General features: G+C 36.0%; 1 long non-coding RNA gene across 1 annotated transcript; it reads right to left on the bottom strand.

Moving 5' to 3' along the window:
* Window positions 1-8,788: 8,788 nt before the first annotated feature.
* LOC105437550 lies at window positions 8,789-10,490 on the bottom strand. Its single transcript, XR_004066340.1, has 3 exons — window positions 10,444-10,490; window positions 9,684-9,803; window positions 8,789-8,919 (listed from the first exon to the last, which is right to left on the bottom strand). It is a non-coding gene; the product is annotated as an uncharacterized LOC105437550 (long non-coding RNA).
* Between the last annotated feature and the right edge of the window lie 272 nt (window positions 10,491-10,762).

Here is a 10,762-nt window from a genome sequence, read left to right as displayed (position 1 = left end):
ATACATGTTTTATCGACCTTTCATCCATCCTCTTCTTTTTTTAGGATATACTCTCTCTTTTATGTCTCTTTTTTTTTTTTTCTGTCTCTTTTTTTCTTTCTTTCTGTTCATTCAATTCCATCTCCATTTCAATTTCAATTTTCAATTCCTGCTCCATCTCCAAGTCTGTAGCTCTGCCATTGTCATAACTAATACAATTTAGCTGGTACGAATTTTCATGATAATGTGGTGTGTTTTAATACATGCTTTGCCGTTGTAACATATCTGCTGCAAAATGGAGAATATTTGATGCGTAACCATGAACTATGAATTGTCACCTGTTACAAGCTTTTTCCACCATAAACTGTAGTTTCTGTGCTTTGCATTGCTACAAACGTGTTCATACATGTATTAAAAATATTTACATGAACATTTTAATAAATATGATAGAAAGGTCAGGTGATGACAAAAGTGAACGTATTTAGAAAAAAATAATTGACCTTAAAGACCCTGTCGGAAGTAAAAATTGGAATAGATGAATTGTATCTCAATGGAAAGCTTATAAGACATAGATTACAATAATATCAATTATATGCTATTTGCTTTGTGCTATTCTGAAAGGGACATGATTTTGTATTCCTTTATATTTGTTTTCTACATTCATGCAGCTTTCCATTGATAGAACGTTGCATTTTCATTGGATAGGGCCTTTAACGCCTGTCTGCACTAGTTTAGCCAGGAGGGAATAGACCTACCTGCAAGGTCACTGACAGGTGGTTATCTCATCAAATCAGCTCTCAATTAACAAAAGAAAAATGGGGAATCATAACCATGGGGGACCAATGGGCACTGCTTAGGCATTGCTTGCTATATGTTAATTGAGAGCTGATTTGATGAGATAACCACCTGTCTGTGACCATGCTGGGAGGTCTAATCCTTCCTGGCCAAACTAGTGCAGATAGGCTTAAATGAGTCGGGCATTTCTAGTACAAATTCAAGTTGAACAATCAGTGGTAGAAGAAAACCCCAAGAAATTCATATTTTTATCACTAAATGCTATTTAACCATTTGTCTTGTCAAGGTTTCATGACATAAGCATACTTGCAATTTTAAAATAATTTCCCTTATAAGAATTCTATCGTGCACAGTTAAGAAAAGCAAACATGCATCATCACTACAAAACATGACACCAATAGTATTTTTCTTTTCATGTGAAAACAACAACTAAGCAATGATCTACTGTGCTTTTAAATATTAGTACTTAGTTGTCCAATGTGTTTTCCAAGGAGGTCACAACTTGACAATAGATAACATGGCGAGTTGCCATGACAATGGACTATAGATCAACACAAACCCTTCTGTTTCGATTACTTCCATAACAATGAGGTCATAGTATTTAGTTGTCCAATGTGTTTTCCAAGGAGGTCACAGCTTGACAATAGATAACACTGAGACCTTACAAGTTTCCATGAATTGCACTACAGTGTGAGTCCAAAAAAAAATTACACCTAGAAAATTGCTAATTATATAAAAAATCATCTATGAACAGATAATTATTATACACCTTATGAAAGAGTGTTTTATCCTGAATAAGTTGGTATTATTTTTGTGTGGTGTGTGTTCACAGTTGGGTGACCAGGAGACATTGTTTAAGAGAGTGCAAAAATTGACTTGCGCCAAACGGCTTATCTGGTTGTTCATAGCTGACTTTTAAATTAAAGATAAAGTTGAGTTCTGGTCATGTGATTGCATTGTGAAAGAAACGGTGTGGAATCTATCAGGACAGGTTGATCATCTAGTATATAAGTATTTGTGTGTATTGCAAGGTTCTGGAATCATCAAAATGATAAGAAATTTGGCCAAATCTTGGCAAAGTTACAAGCACTGTACACAGAATGATGTATATGGGACTACACAAGCACATGGTGAAAAAAAACCTACCCCCTGATTTTTACGATGTTTCATGTCATATTTAGAATATGAAGGCATTTGAAGAGCCATGCTTTTCATGGAACATGTTTAATCTGATGTTCTTCCACCCTTGCATAATAACAATGATAACGCTCACAAATTATTTTTTTACCTCTTCCCATAACTCAACCTTCTCTTTAAATGACAATTTTCTGAGTGTAAATTTTGTTTTGACTCGCACAGTATAGAACAACACGAACCCTACTCATAAAGCATTGCTCAATAGAGCAGAACCACAAGGTCATCTTTCTCTCAATACTTTACTCACATTATTTCAAAGGGCTGGGCACATCTTTGACAAAGGCTTGTCTAGTCATCGATTGTTCTTTCACACTTCAGGGTGTGGTTGTATTTCTTGCCATATTTTCTCAGAGGTCGAGCAAAGCAGAGAAATGGACGATTTCAACACCTACTGTAACAGGGTTTGTCCATATATATACTCTATACATAATAAATACTTGAGCATGATGATGTTGATGATGAACAAACTTCTTGAATTCATTGAGTTTGAATTGCTGGAGCTATTTCAAAAGAAAAACAATCTTTTTTTTCAAAGGGCTGAATAACAAGCGCTGTGATATAGTGTACTATGAATAGCGTAGCTAAATGCCTAATAATAATAATAATAATAATAATAATCTTTGTCTTGTCCTATTCTTCTGCAGATTATAAATCGATTTAAGAAGTAACCCTATTGTCTTTTTAATTTAATTCATTGGAGGGGGTGGGTAGTGTCATAATTTGCCTTAATTTCATCCAAAAGAGAAAAGTTGAACCTAAAATATGGTACATGCTACACTTAAAAAAACATAAAGACTTGTTTTCTTTTACTGATTATTTTTGTTGTCATTGAAGAAATAGACAGTGAATGTTAAGTATTATCAACTTCATCCGTTTAACTGAGCTTGCCAACAAAAATTGCTGAATATCTCTTGAATGGTTCACTTGGAATATGTGAATACAGTCATAATCAATCACCTCTTACATGGGTATTGTACAAATTTAAATTTTGTTTAATGTTTACAGGAATAGTTATGATTTTAGTAATATTATGACAAAGTATTTTTGGGGAGGGGGTTTATCTGAGCTTCCTTATACACGTGTGTAGGGCATATGTTTTGTTAAAAAGAATGAAGAAAGACTAATGTTATTTGCAAATGGTTATTAATACGGTACACCTTTAATAGTTATTAGGGAGTTGTAAATCTATATCCTCAAAAATGTGTATTGTCATGAACTTAAGACGAGTAAAACATACAGGGCAGAGTGTAGAAGCTTTCAAATTTGTATGGTCACATGTTAGAAAAACGTATTCCATGATACATATTAATTAAAACCGATTTTGAAATGTGTATTATTTATCAATGGTGTCCTCCAATGTATGAACTTATATATGAAATGTGCAATGCAATAATGAAAATTGGATCATAGAATTAATACAATTTCATGGATTTTGTTTTTCTTTAGTTTTTAGTTGTTAGCTTGCTATTAATTTGAGTTGTAAATGGACAGTTTTGTAGTGATGTCAAAACCTCATTAGCGACGTGACGACCTCATTAGTGGTACATGGATGTAACATAACTTTATTCAACCCTCGTTGATCCAAACACTAGCGATTTCTAGAAATTATATGCAAAGAAAAAAATTGAAGTTGATAGGCAGCGAAAAGAAAGTAGTTTTGTGTTTTATGTATATATCAGATTTATAGTGATATTTAGAGCTGCTATGAAACAGAGAATTTACTCTCTGTAATGCAGTTTTTATTTGCCATGTTCGATGAATACTATGTGTAGTTGCTAAATGTGTTCAGCCATCCAACATTCTTCACAGAATTAAAGGGAAGATACACATTTTATGTTCTTTCAGAAATAACAGGATTATTTGTACCTCATGTTTGGGTTGGCATTTGATTAACGATTGTCCATCCTTAAGTGAACATACACAAAATCTTATTTGAATCTTAAAACGTAAATGGAAACAATATAATTGATGTAACCCTCCATTAATAAAAACACAACCACTCCCATATGTTGCTTATATATATTTTTATTTATGCACAGCAACTAGCTATATATTTTTTTTATAGACCACTGTTTCAAAAAATATCTTTTCATTCGGTACTACTGATAACAAAAAACACCTGTTGCAAGGTCTCTTTGCCTCGGTTATTGAAATGTGCAAATACAGTATTACAAGGTCTTCTTATGCAAACACAATACATGTCGCCCATGGGTAATAAAGGTCTTGAAACATTGATTTCTTTAGAGCACTCGTGACCATGTTTGTTTTGCGGTACCATCTTTTCTTTATCCATATGATATCATCTGTTTAGAGCCAAAAGGGCATTAACTCGGTGCTAAAGTATTTGAGTTAACACCCTTCTGGCGCCAAACAGACGAGTTATTACAGCAAACACATAGTGTATAAAAGATGATTGGTACTGCATAAGCAAAGCATGGTTTTGAGCAAAGACTTGCTGGAGCTTTTTCTCCCGCACTTATCAGAGTAAATTGCGAGAACGGACAGAAAGTCAAAATCAAACAATATTTTAAAAAATCAAAAGGGAAGGGAAACAAGTATTTCAGTTTCAAAATCTTTTTCATTGTCTTGTCCCTGTTTTTGTTTGACTTTGTCTCTTTGTTCTTTCTTACTCAATCTTAGACTACACTTAAATACACAATACAATATTAAAACTTTAACCTGTGTAAAGACTAATATCAAATTTCAGCTGCTGTTCTATACAAATGTTGCGTTATTTACTTTCATAAATGCATGATGAATAGAGCACATGTAGCTTCCTCCATCATAAAATGTGCTCTATGGTATTCAAAAGGTATTTAGAAATCTACCATTCCATAGATACTAACCATTTGAGAAAATGTTTGCTGGAAATCAGTAAAAGCAAGAAGTATTTATACATTTTTAAAACACTTTTACTATTATTTGAAAAGGATAATTACTTGTCATCATATTTGAAATCTCATTTTTTGATTTCTTAACTTGAGATTTTCTTAAATAAAATATTGAAGGTAACGTTCAACATTTTAAATGGGCATCAACAAGTCTGCTGTAGAATGGCAAAGGGGTGAAAAAAGATTGGTAAGTTGAAAATGAACCGTCACTTCTGGTGCAACAGAAACTTATTTGTTTTGTTTCTAAATACATTTATGAAATGAAATGTAAGACAATGACAAATTTTGGTAAATAGTTATGGCTGATTTTCATCAGAGTCAAATATACATGTAAGTTGGAAAGGTAATATAAGCTGTTGTCATGAGCCAATATGTCAAAAATATTTTATATGACTCTTTGCAGATTACATTCCTAAAAATCAATTGTTTAAAAACCATACCAGAAATGTCTGAAATGCCCTTACATTCCTGATGTGTTTTATGTTGAAAGCATTATATTTTCTTTTTATCTGGACGAAAAACATAACGTTCCAAATCTTACCTCTATTGTTGTATTAATACAGTTGTGAGCCATTATATAACTTGATATATATTTTCAACTGCAATTTCAATTGCATTTTTACTACTGCATCTGTTATTAAAGCCCCACTGTTAGTTGAGAGCTTGTTTGATGAGATAACCACCTGTAGGTGACCTTGCATGGAGGTCTAATCCCTCCTGGCTAAACTAGTGCAGACAGGCTTTAAGATAAATTATGCATGTATGCATGATTTCTCTAAGATTTTGTTGATTTCTATGGTGAGCAAAATTGTTTAATTACTAACATTAATAAAAGTACTCAATTATGTGACGTCAGTATTATACTATCATAAACCAATACTTCCTACCGGTATTGAAGGCATTATATATTATAATTCAAATCATTTCAATATTGAATTATAATTGTGTTCAAATGTAATTACTTCTTGTATTTTCCCCCTGAAACTGTTCATCCTTGGGGGCGTTTCACAAAACTTGTCATCAGTGACAAACGACAGTTTTTGTTGTAAGCTACTGAAATCTTTGGTTCTGATTGGTTATCAGCAGATTTGTCACTGATTTTTGTCATTTGTCATTGAAAAAGGGCTTTGTGAAACGGGTCCCAGGTTTCCTATGTTAAAACAGTTGTGAAGCCCTCTCTACTGTCGCACTGAGGCTACCTGCATTGCATGAAGACTGCAGATGCCCCTAATATATGTACATGTAATGCCCAACTATTTCGCTCTATTATCCGCATGCAAGTATAACATGACTGATAAACATCATTACTGTATGTAGTGACAAAGCATTTGTATCATTTACAACATTTGATGATTTGCTAGCATTAATATCAACATTGGTCATATTTTAGCATTTTAACTTTTTCTTCCTTGTTAAATGATTTTAAAGATTCCTAGCTGAATACTTAAAGAAAACATGAAAAGTATAACTTTGGGTTTATTTTTCCATGTATTCATCGCATAGAAACATCCAATTCTGAGTACTTTATATGTGTAAATATTATTATATATAGTAACAAATTAATACAGTAACTACATGTAGTATGGTGTATTATAAATAAGCCAAAATAAATATTGACATGTTCAAAGTGGTAACAATTAAGTTGTTCTCGACTGTGTTTAGTATTCTAGTCCTTTATATCTTGTGACCTGTGGAGAGCCAGGGCCCCGTTCCTAGAAACCGTCATAAGTCTAACTTCTTGACTATCCCATTGAAACGTGTGTTATAGGATTAACACGCGTTTCAATGGGATAGTCAAGAAGTTAGACTTATGACGGCTTCTAGGAACGGGCCCCTGAAGGATTAAAACTCTGTGAACACTAATACCCTTCTTGCTCTCGGGAGATGATATTTTTGATTTTTTGATATAAAGGTTTGATTTGATTTGATTTATTGGCTGTAACTAATCGAAAACATCAAACAGGAGGGTTGACAAAAAAAGCAAAGCTTGATAGCATGACTACCCTCAATGGATACATAATAATAATAATACAAATATGGAGGGAAAAATATTGGTAAATGGGGGGAAAGAGAGAGAGAGAGAGAGAGAGAGAGAGGGAAAGATTCACAGATGTTTGTGGTAGTTGGATTTCAATTTGATATATGAAGATAAAAAAAGAAGATGCACATTTGAATATTGGGTGGCCAACTAAGTTGGGATATATTATACACTGAGAAAGACTCACGAGGTTTCTGGACAATATGAAAAAGAATGTAAGATCAGCGACCTGGTTTATAAAGACTGTAAACCTGGGCCTGCATTTGTAGTGACAATTACAACTTCGATCAGGGAGGGGGAGAGGTTGTTGCCCCATGAAATTGGTACATCAGGCATGTAGAAATTAGTGCAAATTTCCAATCATGCTTTTGCCAGGAATTGGTGATGGGGGCGGGGGGGGGGGGGGGGGCATAGACCAAATTTGCCAAACGGTCTGATAGAAAGAAAAAAATTATTTCACCCCACCCTTTTTTATAGCAATGCTAGAATTCTTAAATTGACCAATGAATACTTTAAATAAATAAATAAATAACATGACATTTCACAGTTACTATATCAAGTTTGCATCTTTGGCCAATCAATTAGAAAGCCACCACAAGGGCCGTCACCGACAGATTTCAAACATGAGGGTGTCTTACCAAAGTTGCTTTGATACAACTCGAGGGGTCAGTAACACAAAGACGTGACTCCATTTTGAAAAAAGTGGTTTATGTATGTCACTGAGCACTTGGGCCTTGAGGAGTTAAAGGTACTATGTCCCATTTGCAGGCCAAAAAAATGAAAAAGTTAAATTCAAACTGTATTTAAAAGATAATACTAATTTAGCACTTCCCTAAAAAAGGTGGGGCTTGAAAATGTCTTCAAGTGGGAAAATAACGACTATTAGTTTTCAAATTGACTTTAGGGCTATAGAGCCCAAAAGTAATAGTCTTGATTTTCAGACAATTGTACCATGGACCCTACCACCATGGTCATACGTTTTATGCTGCGCAAAGATTCAATCAGTTTAATCTTGGCCATCACAAGAAGTGGGTTATTGATGTAGACAAATGCTCATGTACCCTTTACAACTCTTTTCGTGTATGTTATTACCAAAGAAGAAAAAAAGCCAGTCAGTCACTCAATAGTGTCTGACAGTGAAGTCTAGCAAGTACACGGGTTTCCTTGCATAATTTGAATATGAGGACACTGCTAACGTTTAAATTTCACAGATAGGACATACATGACATATTAATAATTCCTGCAAAGTTCTACAGAATTTGAGGTTGGCTGCAAAAGGGACATAGTACCTTTAAATCTATATGTTTCACTAGCCATTGACTGACTTCAATGGGGTGTTGGATGGAGTTAAGTCTTTGTGTTTCCTGGAAAGCCCACATTTTTCTGAACATTTTGATATCAAATACTCATTTTGGCAAGATATGGAGTTACGTCTTTGTGTTACTGAACCCTCGAACTGATGATTTGTCAAAAAGTTGAAAACAAACTCTGTAAAGATAGATCGGAACCAGAGTTACATATATAAGCAGCTGGAAGATGAAGGCTGCGCAGCATGAGGATTTTTTAAGTTCCAATATTTGAGCATATTAGGGCGGCGAGCTGCCCAAATAGCGTATTTGAGCAGCAACGTTTCTGAGTAATTTATTACCGGTATGTAGTGTATTTTCATGATCATATAACATTTCAAACATAATACAGACTTTATTCTCGCCCACTTTGCTCACAAAGTTTAAAAACAGAACTGTTTCGGGCAGCCGCGAGATTCCGAATATCCTGTTTGACAGCTAGTTGCCCAAACGCGTAATTAGTATCCCTTATCTTTGGTATTTTAATGTTGAAATCTTTGCATTTAACCATCACCAGGACCATCACAAATTGGCTTGGGTGCTTCTCCTTTGATTAAAACCATGCTTCGACAGGCATTTGAGCATGGTTTGAACCGCCACGAAGGGACCTGCGGCGAGGATTGGCCAAACCACTGTGGTAAGACGGGGGTGGTACAGCTCCCCTGACAAATCTCTGCAAAGAAAGAAATAGTGAAATGATAATTATGTCAAGCATGTATCGTTATATTTTCGTTTTGCCCAGCATGGGTAGGCTAGTGGGAAGAGATGGAGGAATACGGGGTAGGCGCCTGTAAAAAAAAAAGAGGAAATGTTAATGCAAAAGTAACCTGGATCGCAGGGTGCACTGACAAATGAAATGAAATTGTAAGTTTGAGCAATTAATGACTCCACTAAATGAGGAGTACTTTTCATGTTTTTCTGTCAGACTTTGTGAAAGAAAAATGTCATCACTTTCCTCTCTTTTTTCCCCTTTGCATTTGCTCTTCCCTATATACGAGTACCACTTCAGTGAGAGGTAGACTCACAAGACAAAGTCTTACGATGCCTGCCCTACAAATTTTCCAAATCTTCCTGTTCCTATAGAGGTTACCATTTTTTTAGTGCAGCATCCCAAGGCGTGATAGCCGAAGAGTAGCATTTCGAGGGTTCAGTGACACAAAGACGTAACTCTTATTTTTGGCCATTTTGAGAAAAAGTAGTTCATGTGTCACTGAGCACTTGGAGTTAAGTCTACGTTTTACTAGCCATCGACTTCAATGGGGTGTTGGGTGGAGTTGAGTCTTTGTGTTTCCTGGAAAGCCCACATTTTTCTAAACATTTTGATATCAAATACTAATTTTGGCAAAATATGGAGTTACGTCTTTGTGTCACTGAACCCTCGATTTGTTATACCTCAACTTCCCATAATTTGCCAAACAATATTTCTAGCCTACTTACTGCTGATTCTTCTCCTGTTGCTAGGTAGGGCAATGTGAATTGATCGCTTGACGTCATGGTATCCTCGTCTGTAGTACCATAAATTGATGATCCTCGTGGAGGGGCATGGGCATATGGCAGCTGCATGTGAATAAATCGAGATCAGATCTTAATAAATTACCAAACTATATAAAAAGGAGAGAGAGAGAGAGAGAGAGGCAGAGGCCGGGGAGATAAGAGAGGGGAAGAAGGAGAGAGAGGGAAAGAGAGAGAGAGAGTGGGGTGGGGGGGGGGGGGAGAATGGAGAACGAACGAAAATGAGATTGTGGTCGGGGGTGGCAGGAGTGGGATATTCTCTCTCTCTTTCTCTCTCCCCTTTTTCTTCTTCTTTTTCGGGTCGCTTTCTATTTCTACTTCTTTTCCTCCCCTCCCTCTTTCTCACTTTCTCTTTCTTGCCCCTTCTCTCTCTCTCTATTTAATTTTCTTTTCCCTCTCTCTTTCCTTCCCTTCATTTTTCTCGCCTCCCTCCTTTTCCTAGCTCTCTCTCTCTCTCTCTCCTACTTTCTCTCTTGTCTTCTCGCATGTCATTCTTCATTATAATGTGTCTTTATTACTTACGCCTCTCTCTCTCTCTCTCTCTCTCTCTCTCTCTCTCTCTCATTCCCCCTCTCTCTCTCTCTCTATCTTTCTCTCCCCCTCTCTCTTTCTCTCTCTCTCTCTCTCTCTCTCTCTCCCTCTCTCTTTCTCCCTCTCTCTTTCATCCACCAACCAATCAGCTTACCTCCCGTATCCTGCCCGCGTTCTGTAGCACCCTGGTCAGGTGAGTCATTCGGTTCCTGTCCTGGTCGTTGAAGGAGAAGACCCGCTGAGGTGTCCTGTACGAGACCCCTGCATCGTCTCGAGATCCCCTAGCATGCGTAGGACGTGTTGCTGAAGATGTCTGGTGGCGACGCTGGTTGTATGACTAAAATGGGAATCCAATACGATTGTAATAATAACAATTATAAGCATCATTTTCTATGGCGCCGGCTATCTAGAAATCTATCTAGAAATTCCATTCCGAGGCGCATTAATTATTACCCTGGCTTTATCTACTAGCT

Source organism: Strongylocentrotus purpuratus, unplaced genomic scaffold (assembly GCF_000002235.5).
Source record: "Strongylocentrotus purpuratus isolate Spur 01 unplaced genomic scaffold, Spur_5.0 spur5_scaffold_4, whole genome shotgun sequence".
In the NCBI taxonomy this organism is placed as follows: Eukaryota; Metazoa; Echinodermata; class Echinoidea; order Camarodonta; family Strongylocentrotidae; genus Strongylocentrotus; species Strongylocentrotus purpuratus.
This window is presented reverse-complemented; position numbering and strand designations above follow the sequence as displayed.